The sequence below is a fragment of the Tyto alba genome, unplaced genomic scaffold (assembly GCF_018691265.1).
Source record: "Tyto alba isolate M040663 unplaced genomic scaffold, T.alba_DEE_v4.0 Super-Scaffold_5, whole genome shotgun sequence".
NCBI lineage: Eukaryota > Metazoa > Chordata > Aves > Strigiformes > Tytonidae > Tyto > Tyto alba.
Genome location: NW_024881326.1, coordinates 21,752 through 39,699, shown reverse-complemented (window position 1 = coordinate 39,699; position 17,948 = coordinate 21,752). Strand labels below are relative to the sequence as shown.

Genomic DNA, 17,948 nt, shown 5'->3' with positions numbered 1-17,948 from the left:
GCGGCAAGCTGGCCCTTGGTGCGTCTCCAGAAGCCCCTGTGGAAGGAGGGGCTCCAGCCAGGAGTGATCTACTGTAATAATGGTCACTGCTTCTTTCTCTCTTCCAGAGGCTGCACTGAGGACGCACTTGTCTGTTTCTCCCTCGGAGATGCTGTTGACTGCAGCTGCCTCAGCCTGGTGTGGGTTGTCTTTGCTGGGCCTTGTGCATGGCAGCCAAAAGGAACAGGTGGAGCACTTACTGACTGTGGACAGGAGCTGCTGTGGCTAAGGCTGGAGAGACCAGAGAAAGGCAAAAAAAGAAAAATTAAAGTCTGTCTGGCCAGCAGCAGCCTTCTGCTGCGGGTAAGAGTGAGTCTGACTCTCTGGGTGAGGAAGGATCCCTCTTTGTAGTCCACAGCAGGCTTGGCCGCCAGCGCGCACGCCACATAGTCAGTGCGTCACCAAAAGTGTGGTATGGCCATGCAATGCACGAGCAGGTGAGGCTACGAGTGTAGGAAGCCTTGTCTCATAGGAGTTGTGAGACACCCATGTATTATTTTAGGTGGAGGACAGCTAAGCTACTGGGGTTTCAGAAGAAGGGAAGGACAAAGGGAGGAGAAAGAAATCTCTGACCTGTCAAATTCTCCCAGCAGTACCGAGAGCATGAACTGTGGTGAGCCGTGGGTGCCCTGTTACCCCTCTCATGCGTCCCAGTCCCTTCCCGCCTTTCTTCTGGCTCCCTCTGTTTCCCATGCTGTGATTTTTTTTTTTTTTTTTTTTTTTTTTTCCTTCCTTATACAATTCCTTTTTTCTCTATTTTCTCTCCTGCTCCCTCTTCCTCTGTCATGGGCACGTTGCCGATGCAATAGATGTAATAAAAGAGTAGGTATTGTTGTTTCTAGTAAGGGTCACGTTCTCTGTTCAGAACTTTGCATGCTGTAAATTTAAGGCAGATAAGAGATATCACCACTTCTCCCACCAACTTTCTGCCCCCTGGCGGTTGGCCCCGCCCCCTCCCGGGGGATTGTGGGAAGGGCGGTGGGCGGGGCCCAGGGTTAAATGAGCCCTGGTGCCTGCTCAGGGTGTTCCTGCTGCTGCAGGATTACTTTGGGGTTGAGGCTCTCCTGCTCCTTCAGTCGCTGGTAGTTATTGAGCTGCCTAAGCTTTTTGAGCAGCTGTGTGTGAGGTAAGGGCATCAGGACCGGGCAAGGTTCAGCAGCATACATAGTAGAAAGGGTTGTTTTGTTTTTTTTTTTCAGGTCAGTAGTTTTGTATTGAGTGTTTGGGAGCATGAGATGGTTTAATAGTATGCTTTTTTTTTTTTTTTTTTTTCTTTTCTTTTTAGGTGCATTGTGTTTTCCTGGATTTTCTGACTTCACTGAAGATGGAATGTTGTTTTTCTGTATGCACTGTGTGAGTTGCTGATATCATCTGTCTTAACGGGACTGATGGTGAAATATGTACAAAGAGTTAAGGTGAGCATCTTGTAAGCCTGTGTATATGGAGTTTCAGCATTTTTCAAGAAAGCATCAGGGGAATAAGACATAGCGTCTTTCAGGCTATGAGGCGGCTCATTGTTTTCCCCAGTCACTCACAGAGTACCCTCTTGTCTGTAGAACCTTTGCAGCTTGTGGCAGGTCCCTCATAGATTATAAGCATCAGGACTTCAATTATTTTGTGGCTCTGTAGTAGAGGGGGGAGTGTGGGGGAAGGCAGAAGATAGGACGTGTCTGCAGAATGCAGTGCGGGGCTTGGAAGAACATCTCCCACAGAGCAGGTGATCCAGGGGGTTCAGGGGTGCAAATACAGAGCAGGAGCTGTCAGGAAGGAGTGGGGTTCCTTCCCTGACAATTCAGGAACAAGGAAGGAGTTTCTAAAGTTTTGAGTTGGACGAGTGGTTGTGAAAGAGAAGAGGGTTCATCAGCCTTTTTCTGGCCAGTTTTGCGGTTCGATTTGGGTGTTGATGAGGTCTGTTCCGTTTTAGTCTCTCGACAGCTGATGGGGAGTACGACAAAGTCATGAGAGAAACAGTGTAAATCATCTGATCCTCTGCATCTCAATAATTAGGACTGAACATCTGACAAGTCACATATCAGAAAGCATTATGTGCATTTCAGTATAGCCTTCAGAACTGTGAGGCTTCTGCCTCTCTGGGAATTGTTCTTCACCCTCGGAGTTAATTTTTGAATCCATCCCTTCACCATCTAATCTGGATGTCACAGTAGTTGCTCCTTAGAGACATTGACTAGGCACTTATTTCCAGCACGTGTTTGGGTTGCTGTCTTCCCTGGAATTTCTTGGAGAAGAGGATGTGTATTATTTGTGCTTGTAACAATCTGCAGCCAGGGGTCTTTCTTTCATTGCAGTCCTGGGCACATGAGCTTTTTCTGTTACTCCATTTTGCCTCTTCCCTTACGTGTACAATGATATTTGCTCTAGTGTCATTCCTGGCAGTTATGTTCTCTTATTCTTGTTTATCTGTTCTTTTTAGTACCAGTTCCTGTAGTCGTAAGGTGTCCATTTTAGGTCGCCATGTCCTGCCATTGTGGTTTTTCTGTCAGTTGACCGCTGCTGTGATTCCTTAAGGAGCTTTGTAGGTGAGGAGGTATTTTGTGTTGCTTCTATGTACTGTACCATATGTACTTGGGTCTTCATGTTCCCACTGGCTTTTTTGTGCTAGGTGGGTAGCCATACTGAGGGTTTCATGTGCCTTGGCTCATCAGCGTAGTGCTAACCTAGCACTTCCGTTCTCATATTAGAAGCACAACGCAGAGATCTGTCTTGCCTGGGTCACATCTGAGAAGTTTATGGATAACAGCAGTTATCCAGAATGTGTCAGCATATTTGCTGTTGAGCGGTCTGTTTTCATGGAGACGTTTCCCAGGATGACTCATTCTCTGCATCCTTTGGGTCTTAAAGTGTTAGAGCCTGGCTTCTTGCACATCCATTGTTGCAGTTGCAGCCATATCTTTTTGTCACGGGCTGTGGCTTTTGACTTCTGGAACAGCCGTAGCTTGTCCATGGGTCTTCTCAACTAAAGGTATCTTCCTTCTGGGAGTAATTCTTGTTGAGAGTCTTTTTTTATGTCTCTGGGTCAAGTCATTTGTCTTGTTTGTGTGCAGTGTCAGTCTGCATATGTGCCTGGGTTGGAGCTGCTCTGCCTGGGACCATAGCAATGTCAGTCAGAGGAAGAATAACAGTAAGAGTCTGTAGTTAATGTTGATATGCCTAGATGGTTTAGTGACAGACTGTACAGTCTAGCTCAGAGCAAGTAGCCCTCAGCAGCAGGCAAGGATGTTAAGGGGATGACCAGAACTATCTGGGAGATGCTGCTTGAGCGGTAGTTGAATATCTCTAATCTCAAAGGTGTTAAGGTTGTATGTGTAGGGCTTAATGTTGTGGGGGGTGTTTTTTTTTGTTTGTTTGTTTTTGTTCTTTTAATGGCAGGCTGTACTTGGAATCTAGATGGTATTCTTAAATGGAATCGAGACCTCTAGAATTGTTAAGCTATTAATCAGCATCTGGGTGACTTGTTGGATACTGATGTAGTTTTTGTTGAGGATGGGTTCAGACCCATGTGTTGTTGTTTGAGCCTAATCAGCAGCTAAATGCCACGCAGTCACTCACCCACTCTCCCCCCACTTGGGAATGCGGAGGGAATCGGAGGAGCAAAGGGAAACTCGTGTGTTGAGATAAAACCAGTGTAATAACAGTAACAGAATAATACGTATCAACGGGTAATGTACAATACAGCTGCTCACCACCTGCCGACTGACACCCACCTGCTCCCAGCCAGCGATCCCCAACACCAAGGCCCCACGGCCACACTCCCAGAAGTGCCAGCCCCTCCTGGCCCACTCCTGCCTTTATATGGTGAGCACAATGTCACATGACCTGGACTATCGGCCAATCGGGGCCCAGCCCTCCAGCTGTGCTCCCCCCGCCCCTGCACACAGGTGAGGGCACTGGGACCTGGGGAGCCCCGGGGGTCTCAGGGGGCTGCAGCACTTCTCCTGCTGCCAGACCAACGGGAGCTCTAGTCCAGCCCCAACCAGGACACCATGGCCCTCTGAAAGCTAAGTTGAGGGAGTGCTGTTTGGGAGAGGCCTATGGGGGACAGACCAAGGTTGGGAATTGCAGGGTAGGGCTTTAAAGTTAGGTAGGGGAGAGGGCTGTGCAGGAACAGTGCCCTTTGGGCAGGTAAAGGGAGCAGATTACTTTTCAGCACAACTCTAGCATGTGCCAGTCAGGGCAATTCCAGCCTGCGTCTGTGTCGTTGCGTAGTTGAAGAGGGTCCCAATAATAATACGGAGAGTGGCCCGAGTAACGACAATCGCCCCGATGTGGCTACATGTCGTCCCCCTTTATTGCCCGAATCACTTGGTTATATACTTTGCAAAGCAAGCACCCGCTGTTCACATGCCCCATACCCCTTGATTATTGGTCATAAGCAACTTATCACACGCCCAAAGGAAAACTGTGATAGGCAAGCATCTTGCGGTTTGCTGCATACTTGTACTTAGCTTAGCCAGATACATAGCTGGGAAAATTCCTCGTTTATCTTTACTCAACAGATACAGTTCCTCACAACACAGCCCTTCAAGGTCATTCTCGTAACACAGGTGTTGTTAGCAGTCTGATCTCAGGCCTGGATTGTCCAAACCTTGCAACGAAATATTGTGGCCATTCTCTGTCAGAAATTCTACTACACATAGTTTGTTATGTGTCTTCTGTGTCTTAGACCTTCCTTGGGTCTCGATGCGCTCTTTGCACTAGAGGAGCACAGCACATGCCTCTGACACACTCCCTAGGGTCTGGAATGCCCATCCTCATCAGCATAGTGTCAGCTGGGTGCTTCTTTTCTGGTGTTATGAACCTGAAGCATGGCTACGTCTCAGAAGTTTCTGGTCAGTCTGCTTTTGCAACATTGTTCTGGACTATGTTAGCATCTCTGATTTTTGCGGAGCCGCGGACGAACGACACGCCGAGACGGGTTCAGTGTCAAGATAGAGCATCAATCAACGTGTGTCTTTATTGATCCAGGGTACATATATTTATACAGACAATGATAATTATTATGCCTACTAGTCACTAGCTGATTGGCTTAAGCTCTAAAGGTCGTATTCGCACGGTCCACCTACTTGCAGTCAGCTTACAGCACAAGCCTCTCACAACACTAAGTTTCTCATGCTACTATTTCTGATTCCTGTTGACTTGTTTTCGATACACGACAGTACCGTAACACAATGTTTCTCAGACCACTGTTATCATAACACTAGGTTTCTCAGACCACTATTCCTAATTCCCCTTAACCTGTTTTCGACACACCACGGTACACAAGGCCGAAGCGTCCTTGACATTCCTCCTGTATCAGCAGCTGCGAGCAGCTGCAGGCAAACCCTAGTGAGGCTCAGCATAAGCAGCTAGAGCAGGCTCTGATCATACAATTGCTCGGTGGGCTCAGGACCCTTGTCTCTGAGCCATTCTCCAACAATTCCCCCTTTTTCTTTTTGTATGAGCAGACCCTGCGCTAACGTTCATTCAAAGATTTTCTTAACACATGACAAGGCACAACTTAAGCATGCAGGCTTACAATGTGTTGGCTAAAGGCACTTATCACGCACCCGGAAGTGCTGTGATAGGTCTGCATCGTTAGCACGCGTGAACAAACTAAATCTACTTTGTGGTTAGTGCATCCAGGCATTCAAACAGGGAGGAAGCACTAGCTTGACTTCCTCATTCTTGCCCTTCCAGGTGACCTCAAGGGCAGGATTACCATGTGGCAGTTTTCTGCTCAGAGACCCAGCCTGGATTGTCCAAACCCTGTAGGATCAGTGCATAACCCTGATCCCCCCCCAAAAAATTCCTACCAGGTTTTCCCCCTTTTTCTTTTTTGTACAATCCAGACTCCTTTTAACGTTTGAATCATAGCATTCATAAAGCATTTCCACACAGACCCCAATACCATCATGACAATCATAATGACAATCAGCATTGCCAGTCTATGCATCAACAAAGCTTTCAGCCACCCAATAATTTCCAAGTTTTGTAGATTTGCAACCATCATCAGTCCATTTTCCAAATTCCCAAGTCTCGTAACCAGTCTGTCAGTCCATGTTCCAATCTTATGGAGTCTTATGTAGCAAGAAAACCATCCTTACAGTTTTAAAGGTGTCAGCAATTGTAACAACAGAGTATGCAATACAGAATGTCGTACAGGTTTCACCATAGTATGTTCTAAACATTGCACTGAACCCACAACATACAATGAATCTGATACTACATGAACAAGTTCTTGATACCAGTGTTGATGTTGAAACACCCAGATGACAGTTCAGAGTTCTAAAGTTCGTAAGGAGTCTCCAGACCCCCCGAGGAGAATCTTGTGGTGTTGTGTTCCCGGGTGTCCCCCATTCATTATCACTACTGTGCAGGCCAACGCCCCAGCAGCATGCCAGTCCCCTTCTAACAAGGCACCCCGAATCCCCCCACTCCATCGGGGCTGAGCTAAAAGCGGAGCTGGTTCTGGTGAGGGTGACGGGAGTGGGTGTGGGGGGGCTGCCGGCAGCGCTTCCTCTTCTTGTAATTGTAAATGCAGAGTTCTGTTCTGTAGCTTAACTCCTGTAATTTTCTTTCAAGTTCTTGGACTTTGTCACTGTCCCTTACCGATGTGTGACCCTGGTGCTTTAATTCGGACAGAGTCGCCGCTTTTCTCTCTGAGCCAGACACTGACGGGCTGTCAGGGGCGGAACCATCCGAAGGGTGGGGGGGCGGGCAGAGTTTATGGTGGCACGCCGCTCCACCAGGTACCCCCGCACCGCCTGATTGCTCTGCCGCTTCTTGCGCGGTGGAGCAAACAGGAACACTTGGTGCCATGCCCTTAATAGAGCGGAGCTGCTGATTAACCCCGAAGAAGGTGGCTGATCGTGACGGACGGTTGGTTTCGGCAGGGACCGGCGGGGATGGTACGGTGCCGACAGCCGCCATTGCAGCGGCAGCTACTTTCTTTTCTGCTGGCATCTCCCTCAGGGCTTTTACGATCGTTCGCCAGACCAGCCCTTGCTGTCGTGCTTCACTGCCTTTATTGCTTCCAGTGATAGTCTCGTCCCACAATAAATCACCTACTTCGCGCCACTCCTGTTGGCTAAATATTAGCGAGGGGCCATCGCCCCCCTCTGCCTCCGAGGTAGAGGTGGGGGGGGGGGGCATGACTGTAAGGGCACTGGGGGGGAGCTGGCCTCTGGACTTCCCCTAATTATGTTAACTGAAACCGGCACACCTGTTGATGGTACAGGAATACGATCACTGTCAAAGAGCATAGGTCCAGATGCCTCACTATCTGGGGTAACAGTGGAACTTCCCCCCCCAACTTTGTAGTTGCCACAGCTGCAAGGTTCTTTTCAAGCTGATACCGCTTACTATTATTCACCACCTCCCGCCACGGTTTCATCATTTTCCTTGCAGCTTTATCCTCGTCAATTACCATATCCCATAAAACATCACCTAATCGTCTCCACTCGTCGACATCAAAAGGAGAATTAGGGTCCTGAAAACATCCTTTGACCCGTCCTAACGCTACTAATCCCGTGAGTGATTTTATACAATCGACTCCCCGCTTTTCTAAAAAGCGCTGTAATAAATCCAGGGCTACCTCCTGTTCCATATCGTCAACCTGGTGCTCCTTGATTAAGGCACCTCCGGTCCTGTGCTCCCTGGATAAGGCACAGCACCGTTACTGCCGACCCACCCCTGATTAAGGTACCGTCGGCCCTGTGCTCCTTGACTAAGGCACAGAAATACTCCCGCCGGCCCTGTGCTCCTCAATTAAGGCACAGAAATACCCCCGCCGGCCCTGTGCTCCTTGATTAAGGCACTAAAAATACTCCCGCTGGCCCTGTGCTCCTTGACTAAGGCACAGAAATACTCCCGCCGGCCCTGTGCTCCTCAATTAAGGCACAGAAATACCCCCGCCGGCCCTGTGCTCCTTGATTAAGGCACTAAAAATACTCCCGCTGGCCCTGTGCTCCTTGATTAAGGCACATAAATACTCCCGCTGGCCCTGTGCTCCTCGATTAAGGCACAGAAATACCCCCGCCGGCCCTGTGCTCCTTGATTAAGGCACATAAATCCTCCCGCCGGCCCTGTGCTCCTTGAATAAGGCACAGAAATACTCCTGCTGGCCCTGTGCTCCTTGATTAAGGCACAGAAATACCCCCGCCGGCCCTGTGCTTCTTGAATAAGGCACAGAAATACTCCCGCTGGCCCTGTGCTCCTTGATTAAGGCACAGAAATACTCCCTTACTTTGATATGGTGCTGATGCTCCGTGATTAAGGCACCAGGTGCAGCTCTTGCCAGAAGCCCTTGCAGAGAGCGACCCTCTACCTCGGTTCAGGTCCTCGGAACGACCCGTCGGGGATCCACTGTTTGATCGTTCTTGATTCCCTAGGCGCTGCTGTATCTGATGTTTCCCCGCGTTCGTTTCTGATGCTGCTCTATGTGGTGCCTCTCCGCATCCGCTCCTGGCTTTGCCGCCGCCGGCGCCTGTCCGCGTCAGCTTCTGGCGCCTGTCTGCGTCAGTTCCGGCGCCTCCCGGCGTCCGCTCCCGGCGCCTCTCTGCGTCCACTTCTGGCGTCTCTCCGCGTCCGCTCCCGGGGCTGCCGCAGCCAGCTCCTTACTGTGTCAGTTCTGGCGCCTCCCTGCATCTGCTCCCGGCGCCTCCCCACGTCTGCTCCTGGCTCCTCTCCGCGTCCGCTCCCGGCGTCTCTCCGCGTCCGCTCCCGGGGCCGCTGCAGCCAGCTCCTTACCACGTCAGTGCCGGCTCCTTTCCGCGTCCGCTCCCGGGGCCGCCGTAGCCATCTCCTCTCCGCCTCCGCTCTCGGGGCCGGTCCAGCCGGCTCCTCTCCGCGTGCTCTCCTGGCACTGCTGGGGCCGGTGCCTCTCCGTCTCAGCTCGTGGACCCTGGATGCTGCTGTATTTGGTGTTTCTCCGGGTCCGTTCTCGAATTCCTCGGTCGTTGCTGTTTTCTCTGGGTCCGCCGCTCCGTCCGTGTTATTCTTCTATGCAGGTCCCTGTTCGGGCGCCATCTTGCGGAGCCGCAGAAGAACGACACGCCGAGACGGGTTCAGTGTGGGTGATAGAGCATCAATCAATGTGTGTGTTTATTGTTCCAGGGTACATATATTTATACAGACAATGATAATTATTATGCCTACTAGTCACTAGCTGATTGCCTTAAGCTCTAAAGGTCGTATTCGCATGGTCCACCTACTTGCAGTTAGCTTACAGCACAAGCTTCTCTTAACACTAAGTTTCTCATGCTACTATTTCTAATTCCTCTTGACTTGTTTTCGATACACAACAGTACCGTAACACAGTGTTTCTCAGACCACCGTTACCATAACACTAGGTTTCTCAGACCATCGTTGCCATAACACTAGGTTTCTCAGAGCACTATTCCCAATTCCTCTCAACCTGTTTTTGACACACCACAGTATGCAAGGCCGAAGCGTCCTTGACATTCTTCATGTACCAGCAGCTGCGAGCAGCTGCAGGCAAACCCTAGTGAGGCCCATCATCAGCGGCTAGAACAGCCCTTAAAACAGGCTCTGATCGTACAATTGCTCGGTGGGCTCATGACCCTTGTCTCTGAGCCATTCTCCAACACATCGTCACAAATGCCTTTTTTGGGAGTTTTTCCTTAGATCCCTATGTACTTAGGTGTTTAAGCAAGACTTCTAGCACATGCTTCATCCCAGTTGCACCCATATGTTTTTGTCACAGGCCACAGCATTTAACTGTTCAGCCTGCCATAGATTCTTCCTCATGGCCCCATAGGTCTTATCTGCCAGCGTCTCTGGTCCTGGAGGCATAGTTAGAGTTTTTTGTCTTGTTTGTGTGCAGTGTTGGTCTGTGCATGTTTGTGTCTGGGTTGGAACTGCTGCTCTGGGCAGCATAGCAGTGGTAGTCAGCAAGAGAATAACAATGAGAATGTAAGGCTACTGTGTTGATAAGCCTAGACTTTGTAGGCAAAGAGTGTACAGTCCATTTCAGAGTAGGTAGCCATATATGCAGCAAGTGAGGCGACTTACTTCCATAGCACTATGCAGAGACACAAGGAATGACCAGTTTTTATATGACAGACTGTAGTGAGAATTGAGATGGTACACCTAGATGGAAACAAGACCTCTGGAATTGTTAAGCTATCGCTTGGCAATCAGGTGACTTGTTCAATATAGCTCTTGCAGATGAAGAAGGATGACCTGTGTGCCAAAGGGCGGTGGAGGAGGTGAGTGGAGCGCTCCAAGAAGGTAGGGAAGATGCAACTGGTTGCTCTGACTACCTTATAGATGTGTGTTTTTTTGAAGATGCAAAGCAGTGAGCAAAGCCAGATCCTGTGGTATCTGGCAGCAACTGTTTGAAGCTTTTCTCTTTGGTTTTTGCAGGTGATGTCCAGACAGCCTTTGGAATTGGATGAGCATTGGTGGTGAGCTGGGGTGGTAGCAAGGAGGAGCATGGGCTGGTGACTTTTCAGAAGTGCAACAATAATTTTGTATCTCTTGGTATCTTAGGTCCCACAGGCAATGATGGCTGCAGCATCCGACTGAAATGAGCAGGTGAGCGTTGCTTCTGAGGTGGGCATTGTGAAAGAGGTTGGCCTTGAACAATGTGATGCTTCCCATCAGCAATGTTTGTGGGTTTCTTGCAGATGATGAAGAGGAACCTGGTGACTTGGGAACATCCCAGTTAGCCGATGTAGATTTGGTGGAGGATGAATTTGGAGCTATGTTTGGAGCCAAGTCCTGGCCCTCTGAAAGCTAAGCTGAAGGACCAGATCTGGGAAGGGGCTTAGGAGGAAGGGACAGGGTTGCGAGTTGCAGGGAGGGGTATTAAAGTTAGTGTATGTGAGAGGGCTGTTCAGAAACAGTCCCCTTTGGGCTGGTAAAGAGAGTGGGTTCCTTTTCAGGACAAAACTGTGCTGAGACAGGGCAGTTCCAGCCAGTGTCAGCATTGTGTAGTTTGTGTATTCTGTCTTCTCTGTCTTAGACCTTCCTCAAGTTTCGATGCTCTCGTTTCTCTTTGCACTCGAGGAGCACGGTGCATGCCTTGGGCACCATCTCTACGGTCTCAAATGCCTGTCCTTGGTGGCATAGTGCTGACTGGGCGCTTCTTGTTCTTGTGTTACAAGCTGAAAGTGTGGATAGGTCTTAGGAGTTTCTAGTTGGTTCTCTTTTGTGGCATCTTTCCAGGCTGTGTCATCAGCTGTGCTCCTTAGGTGTCTATTTTCAGACTGGTACTTTTTCCCTGCATCTTTACATTCTTAAGTCTTGAAGTCAGTCCTCTTGTGCATCTGTTGTCTCAGTTTTGATGATAACTTCTTCTAACGGGCCATTGTGTTTGACTTTTTTTTTTTTTTTTTTCTGGGGCTGCCATAGGGCTTCCTTGCTTCATGGTTGTGATCATCTAGGTCGTCTTGCTCAGCAGCATCATCTGCCTGGGAGTCATTCTCAATTAGAGTTTTCTCTCATTATTGAATCACACTGTGTGTACTGTCAGTCTGTGCATGTGTGTGTTTGTCTTGAAGGTGCTCTGCCCAGGGGTGTAGAGTCAGGGGTAGGTTGTGTAGCAGTAGGAGTCTAGGGTTAATATGTTGATACACTTAGACCATTTCGGCAACGTTTGCGTAGTCACTTCAGATCAACTAGCCATCAGCAGGCTGTGTGGACAGTCATTTCTACAGTGTTTTATGGAGATGATTTGAGCTCTGTGGGAGGGGCTGTTCTGCAGTAGTGAAGCAGATTGAATCTCAAAGGTGCTGAGACTTGTAGGTGTGGGGCTGACAGTTCAGTGTGGGAGTTGGTTTTGTTTTTCAGTGGCAGGCTGTAGTTAGACTCTAGATGATATTCCTAGCTGGAATCAAGACCTCGGGATTTCTTAAGCTATCACTTGTTATCTGGGTGACTCATCTACTAATTCTTTTGAGGTGCAGAGAGATGAGTTGCACACCAGAGTGATGGAGGAGGTGAGCAGAGCTCCATTAGATGGTGGGTCAGTGAGTGGTATAGGAAGATGGAACTGGTGCTATAACTAGCTTATAGGTTTTCTTTTTGTGTGATTTTTTTTTTTTTTAATGTTGATGATGGAAAGCTGTGAGAAAAGTGGGATATTGGCACCAGAGCTGGCTCAGGCAAAGTGAGCAAGGACTAGGGGCCTGAAGTAGCAGTCATTTTCCAGGTGTCCTATCATTGGTGAAGTTAGAAGCATCCCTTGTCATTTGTGTCTTACAGGTGGTATGTAAACTGCAGAGATAGGGTGGGTGAGCGACTAAAGCAAAGGAGCAGGACATGGCAATTGGTGTGGGCAGGTGGCAGTTTCAGGCAGTATCTCAGCATGTGTGCCTTGCTTTGGTTTTGGCAGGTGCCGCAGGTAGCCTCAGAGGGGCAAAGTCGCATGCTGATAGGCAGTCCAAGAAGGTGAGGAGGTTGTTGGCTGGGCTCGTGTCTAATAAAAAAGTATTATATGGCAACTTGGTTAAGCATTTACCTCAGTTTTGCAGGTGCTGTGGGAGCCACCTTTGGAATTGGATGAGCCTTTGAGGTGAGCTGTGGTAGTAACGAGGAAGATCATGGGCCTTACAATGTCTTACAAGTGCAATGGTAATTTTGTCCCTTGGGATCTTAGGTACCAAAAAGTGATGATGGCCACAGTGTCTGACTCTGAAATGAGTAGGTGAGCAGAGCTCCACAGTCCTTCTGAGGGAGGTGTTGTGGATGATGTAGGCATTGACTGGTGTGATGCTGATTGCCAGCTCTGTTTTGTCTTTTGCCTTTTTGGTTTTTTTTTATTGCAGGTAAAGAAGAACCTGGCCACTGCAGGAACATCCCAGTTAGCCGGTATGTTTCTTTTTGTCAAGGATACATTCAGACCTCCAGCCCTCTGAAAGCTAAATTGAGGGACTGGGGCTGGGAGGAGGGGAGCAGGTTGGGAATTGCAGGGAGGGGTTTGAAAGTTAGTGTAGGGGAGAGGGCTGTCCAGGAACAGCGTCCTTTGGGCAGGTAAAGGGAACAGATTACTTTTCAGCACAAGACTACCATGTGCCAGGCACAGTGGTTCCCGATGGTGTCTGTGTTTGTGTAGTCTGTCTTCTGTGTCTTAGATCTTCCTCAGTCCTCAACGTCCTTGTTGCTCTTTGCTTGACGAACAAAACACGTGCCTTGGGCGTCCTCCCTAGGGTCTCGAATGCCTGTCCTCATTGACACAGTGCCAGTTGGATGCTTCATCTTCTCAGGTTTCAAGCATAGAGCACGGATAGATCGTGGAAGTTTTCAATCAGTTCCCTTTTGCAGCTTTGTTCCAGGCTGTGGCATCAGCTCTGCTCTCTAGACATCTGTATTCACGGACTGGGAAGTCTTCTCTGCATCCTTACATTCTTAGATCTTGAAGCCAGTTGTTTTGGGTGTTTGTCATGTCTGTTTTGACAGTAACTTCTTGTAACAGGCCATTGCGTTTGACTCTTTCTGGAGCTGCCATAGGGCCTCCTAGCCTAATGGTTGCGACCATCTAGGTCTTATTGCACAACAGCATCTCCCATCCAGGAGTCATTCTTCTCGCTTAGAGTTTTCTCTCATCTTTGAATCACACTGTTTGTAGCGTGTTTTGTGTAGTGTTGGTCTGGGCATGTGTGTTTAGCTTGGAGCTGTTCTGCCTGGGCGGTGTAGAGTCAGCGGTAGGTGGAAGAGTGATAGAAGTGTGTGGTTAATAGACTGATAAGGCTAGACTGTTTATGCAACGTTTGTACAGTCACCTTGGCTCAAGTAGCCATTGGCCGGCTGTGTGGACAGTCATTTCCATAGAGTTTTAAGGAGGTGATTGGAGCTATGTAGGAGGGGCTGTTCAGCAGTAGTGAAGCAGATCGATTCTGAGGTGTTAAGGCTTGTAATTGTGGGCCTTACAATTTGGTATGTGGGGGATGGTTTTGTTTTTTTTACTGCCAGGCTGTAATCGGACTCTAGATGGTATTCCTACCCAGAATCAAGACCTCAGTATTTCTTAAGTTATCACTCTGCATTTTTTTCAGGTGCAGAGGGATAAGATGCATACCAAAGTGACAGAGGAGGTAAGCAGAATGCTGTGAGAAGGTGTGTCAGTGAGCGGTGTCAGAGGGAAGATGGGACCAGTGCTATATGCCTAGCTTATAGGTTTTGTTTTTGTAGGTTTCTTCTTTTTTTGAAGGTGTGAAGTGGTGAGCAAAATGGCATATTGGCACCAGAGCTGGCTCAGGCAAGCTGCCTTTGGAATTGGATGAACGCTTGAGGTGAGCTGGGGTAGCAGCAAGGAGGATCACGGGGCTGGTGACTTCTCACAAGTGCAATGATAATTTTGTCTGTTTGGAATCTTAGGTTCTATAAGCAACAATGACCGTAGTGTCTGACTTTGGAATTGGTGCAGAGCAGGGTGAAGGGAAGTGACACAGTGCTTCTGAGGAGGGGCAAATTGTGGATGATGTAGGCATTGACTGCTGTGATACTGACTGTCAGCTCTGTTTTGTCTTTTGGTTTTTATTGCAGATGATGAAGAGGAAGCTGGCAACTGAAGGGACATCCCTGTTAGCTGATGTGGTTTTTCTGTTGAGGATGGATTCAGACCTCTGGGCCTTTGAAAACTATGATGAGGGGACCAGGGCTGGAGAGAGGGGCTGGGAGGAGTGGACAAGGTCAGAAACTGCAGGGAGGGCTATTAAAGTTAGCGTAGGGGTGCGTGCTGTTCAGGAACAATCTCCTTTGGGCAGGCAAGGGAGTGGGTTACTTGTCAGCATGACACTAGTTTGTGTTGGGCAGGGCCGGTTCCAGCCTGTGTCCGTGCACGTAGCTCATGTAGTCTGTCTTGTGTCTTATACCACACTGTCCTCGGGTCTTGATGTCTCCATAGCTCTTTGTTGTCAGCAGGCACCTCAGTAGTGCTCCTGAGAATCTTCAGTGCATTGCTTCACTGGCATAGCGCCTGTCGAGCCCTTCTTGTCTAGCAATTGTTGCCTAAAGGATGGATTCATCTGGTGTGTTTTGCATTGTAGATGTTCTTGAGCGGTCACCTCTTGTGCTGTCGAGCTAGGCGATGCCTGCAACTCTTCTGTTGAGAATTCTGTTTGCACACAGTAGTCTTCCAGGGTTTCATCCCCGTGTCCTTAATGATCCTAAGTCTTGAAGCCCAGCTTCTCAGGTATCCATCATTACGGTTTTGATGATAGCTTTCTCTCACGGGCCACAGTAGTTGCCTCTCATCCTGGGGCTGCTATAAAGCATCTGCACTGTCATGGCACCGTAGAGCTCTTCTGCTGGTGGCATCTTCCCTAGGGTGGCAAATCTCTCTCACGATCTTCTTGTGTCTCACAGTCATGTTGTTTGTGGTATCTGTCTGTGTCGGGGTTGGAGCTGCCCTGCCCAGGGGTGTAGCAATACTAAAGATAATGGTAGCACAGCTTTTTGGTTGTATGTTGATCTGCCCTGATCCTTTTGGCAAAGACCATACGGTCCATCTCCGGCCAAATAGCTGTAGAGAGCTGCCGGAGTTGTTTTCACTGTGTTTGGCAGGTGCCAGAGGTTGGACTCTGGCCTGCTGGGAGTGGTGGTCTGTGTGGTAGTTGAATGGGTTGAATCTTAAAGGAGCCTTAGCTTGTATGTGGGGTTCAACATGTGGGGTTGGGATGTTTTAGCTGTAGTTAGAAAGCATATGCAAAAAGAGAGACCTTTGGTCTTGTAAAGCTATCGGTTAGTGTCTGGGTGACTACCTTCACATGAATTGGGTTTCTCAGATGCAGAGTGACGAGCCATGTGCCGCAGGGTGACAGGAGAGGTAAGCAGAGTGCTGGGCAAAGGCAGGCTGGTGTCCGATGTCAGAGGATAAGTGTGACTGATAGCTCTGATGGGATTATGCTGTTTCGGGTTTATTTACTAGGTGTGAATAGATGAGTGAAGTGGGATATCTGTACCGGAGCAGACTTTAGCAAGGCAAGTGGTGACCAGTGTGCCGAAGTAGTAGTTTTTTGAGGTGTCATACCCTCTCTATTATGTACATACATATTCCTATCCTATAGGGATGGGGTGTGTAGACCGAAGAATCTGATTCTGAGCAGCTGAGGTAAAGGAGCAGAGGAGAAAAGATGTGAGCAGACTGAGGACTTGGGCAGCATCTTACCTGTGCTTTTTCTTCTGTTTTTTGGCAGGTGCTGCATTCCTTTCCAGAGGGTTGAAGCTGCACAGCTATGAGCAGTTTGAGAAAAGGCAAGAGAGTTAAGTGGTCCTCTTGGGCTGAATTGCTTGAGGGTCCATGCAACTGTTTGCGCAGGTAACAGTGGCATGAAGTGATTAAAGGAACCTTGCATTTTGGTGACAAGGCCGCTACTGAGGATGGCTACTAAGTACGGACCGTGACCTGTGGCACCATGAAAGCTAAGTAGTGGGACAAATCTGTGGGGAGTGGAGTCCATGTGTGTCCAAACGTTGGCATAATGGGAGGGTTAGTCTGTGGGGAGTCAGCCTCGTGCAAGTGGAGGGAGTGATACGTCTCGTGACGTGTGCCCTGGCAAAGCAGCTCTGGGATGAGTTGGTGGAGTTGTGTGCAGTATGTCTAGTGTGTGTTCATACGTGTTCCTTAGTTACCTGATGTGTTAATGTTCATCTTGGCCTTCATGTCTGAGAAGCCTAAGGCATACTCATCCTACTGCAATCACAATAGCCATCCGTTGCATCTCTGCAGCCTCCCGTTATCGGCACGGTACCAATTCTGACTTGTTTAGCAGCATGACATAGAAGCTCAATGCTGCCGGTCTGGTTTAGCATTGTGGGTGCATTTGTCCAGTCTTCCTTGCAGCTCTGGCTTGGGCCTAACCATCAGGTCTCATCTCGATGACTCTCTTTCTTGAGACTGCTTCCAGAGTGCTTCCTGTGTCATCCTAGTCTTCAGTCTTTCCCAGCAATTTGTCTCCATCGGTCACGGTAGGTTTATCAGGCCAGGTTGGAGTGTGTGCGTCACGTGGCCTCGGCAGTGTTGTGCGTGCTGTCATTCTGTGTCTTTTGGTCTGGCATTAACTCTACTCTGTCTGGTATTCTTGCATCCTTAGGTCATGTTTGTAGTTTGTATAGTGTGTGTGTGAGGTGGAGCTGCTTTGTCCGTTTGTATAGCAATTCTTGTTGATGTTGGAAAGATCCCAGCATGGGATGATGTGATGATAAGCATGGCCTGTTTGGGTGGAGGTTGTATAAGCTGGTTTTGGGGATAGCCTGTAGTTATTGGTGAGCAGGTTCTAAAGTCCCTTCTTTTATCTTTTGCAGGTGTCTAGGGCCATTGGGATTCTGGGAGCAAATCCTTCCGTGGGGCTTGCTGGAGTGTGCACTTCAAAGCACAGGAAGAGTAGAAGTGGTGCAAAGAGGGAAATGTATCCCTCTGCTTCCAGTTAGGAAGGGTAATGCTGTGAAATCATGTGGACTGGTGATGTTGTGTTGAGGTATATGGTGATGCGGTTGCAGGGATGGTTATAGAATTGGGGTGATCTGCCACTGGCAGGTGACGAAGTAGACATGTTTTGAGTGAGGGGTGGAATGAGCAGATGCCAAATGAGTGTTAGTTTTGGAATGTGTCTATCCTTGTAGGTGTGGATTTCTTCTTTTTCAGGTTGTACTGAATGTAGAGGTAGTTAATATTTTCTTAACAATAAATAAAAAAACTCCTCAAGCTGGGTGGTGTGTTTTGATTGTGTCTAAGTTTTTGTTTTTTGGTTTGGGTGTTGTGTGTTTTTTTTTTTTTTTTTTTTTTTTTTGTGTTGTTTTTTGTTTTGTTTTGTTTTGTTTTTTTTAAGATTTTCCCTGTGGGCTGTATGTGGAGTTGAGATTTTTTTTTTTTTCAGACACTGTAGGAAGAAAACCAACCCACCCAGCTGTGAGACTGTATTGTTTTCTTTCCCAGCTGGGTGGTTTTA

The 17,948-nt window shown here is 48.5% G+C and overlaps 1 long non-coding RNA gene across 18 annotated transcripts; it reads left to right on the top strand.

The window, feature by feature from the left end:
* The first annotated feature begins 107 nt into the window (after nucleotides 1-107).
* On the top strand, nucleotides 108-17,704 carry LOC116962235. Of its 18 annotated transcripts, XR_006166946.1 has the most exons (10): nucleotides 816-1,165; nucleotides 1,325-1,454; nucleotides 10,216-10,265; nucleotides 10,423-10,463; nucleotides 10,549-10,593; nucleotides 10,686-12,870; nucleotides 14,055-14,093; nucleotides 14,191-14,291; nucleotides 16,197-16,968; nucleotides 17,305-17,704. It is a non-coding gene; the product is annotated as an uncharacterized LOC116962235 (long non-coding RNA). The 18 variants fall into 18 exon arrangements; XR_006166941.1 differs by lacking the exon at nucleotides 816-1,165 and adding an exon at nucleotides 108-342 and having other exon boundaries at nucleotides 10,216-10,463; XR_006166940.1 differs by lacking the exon at nucleotides 816-1,165 and adding an exon at nucleotides 108-652 and having other exon boundaries at nucleotides 10,216-10,463.
* The last annotated feature ends 244 nt before the right edge of the window (nucleotides 17,705-17,948 follow it).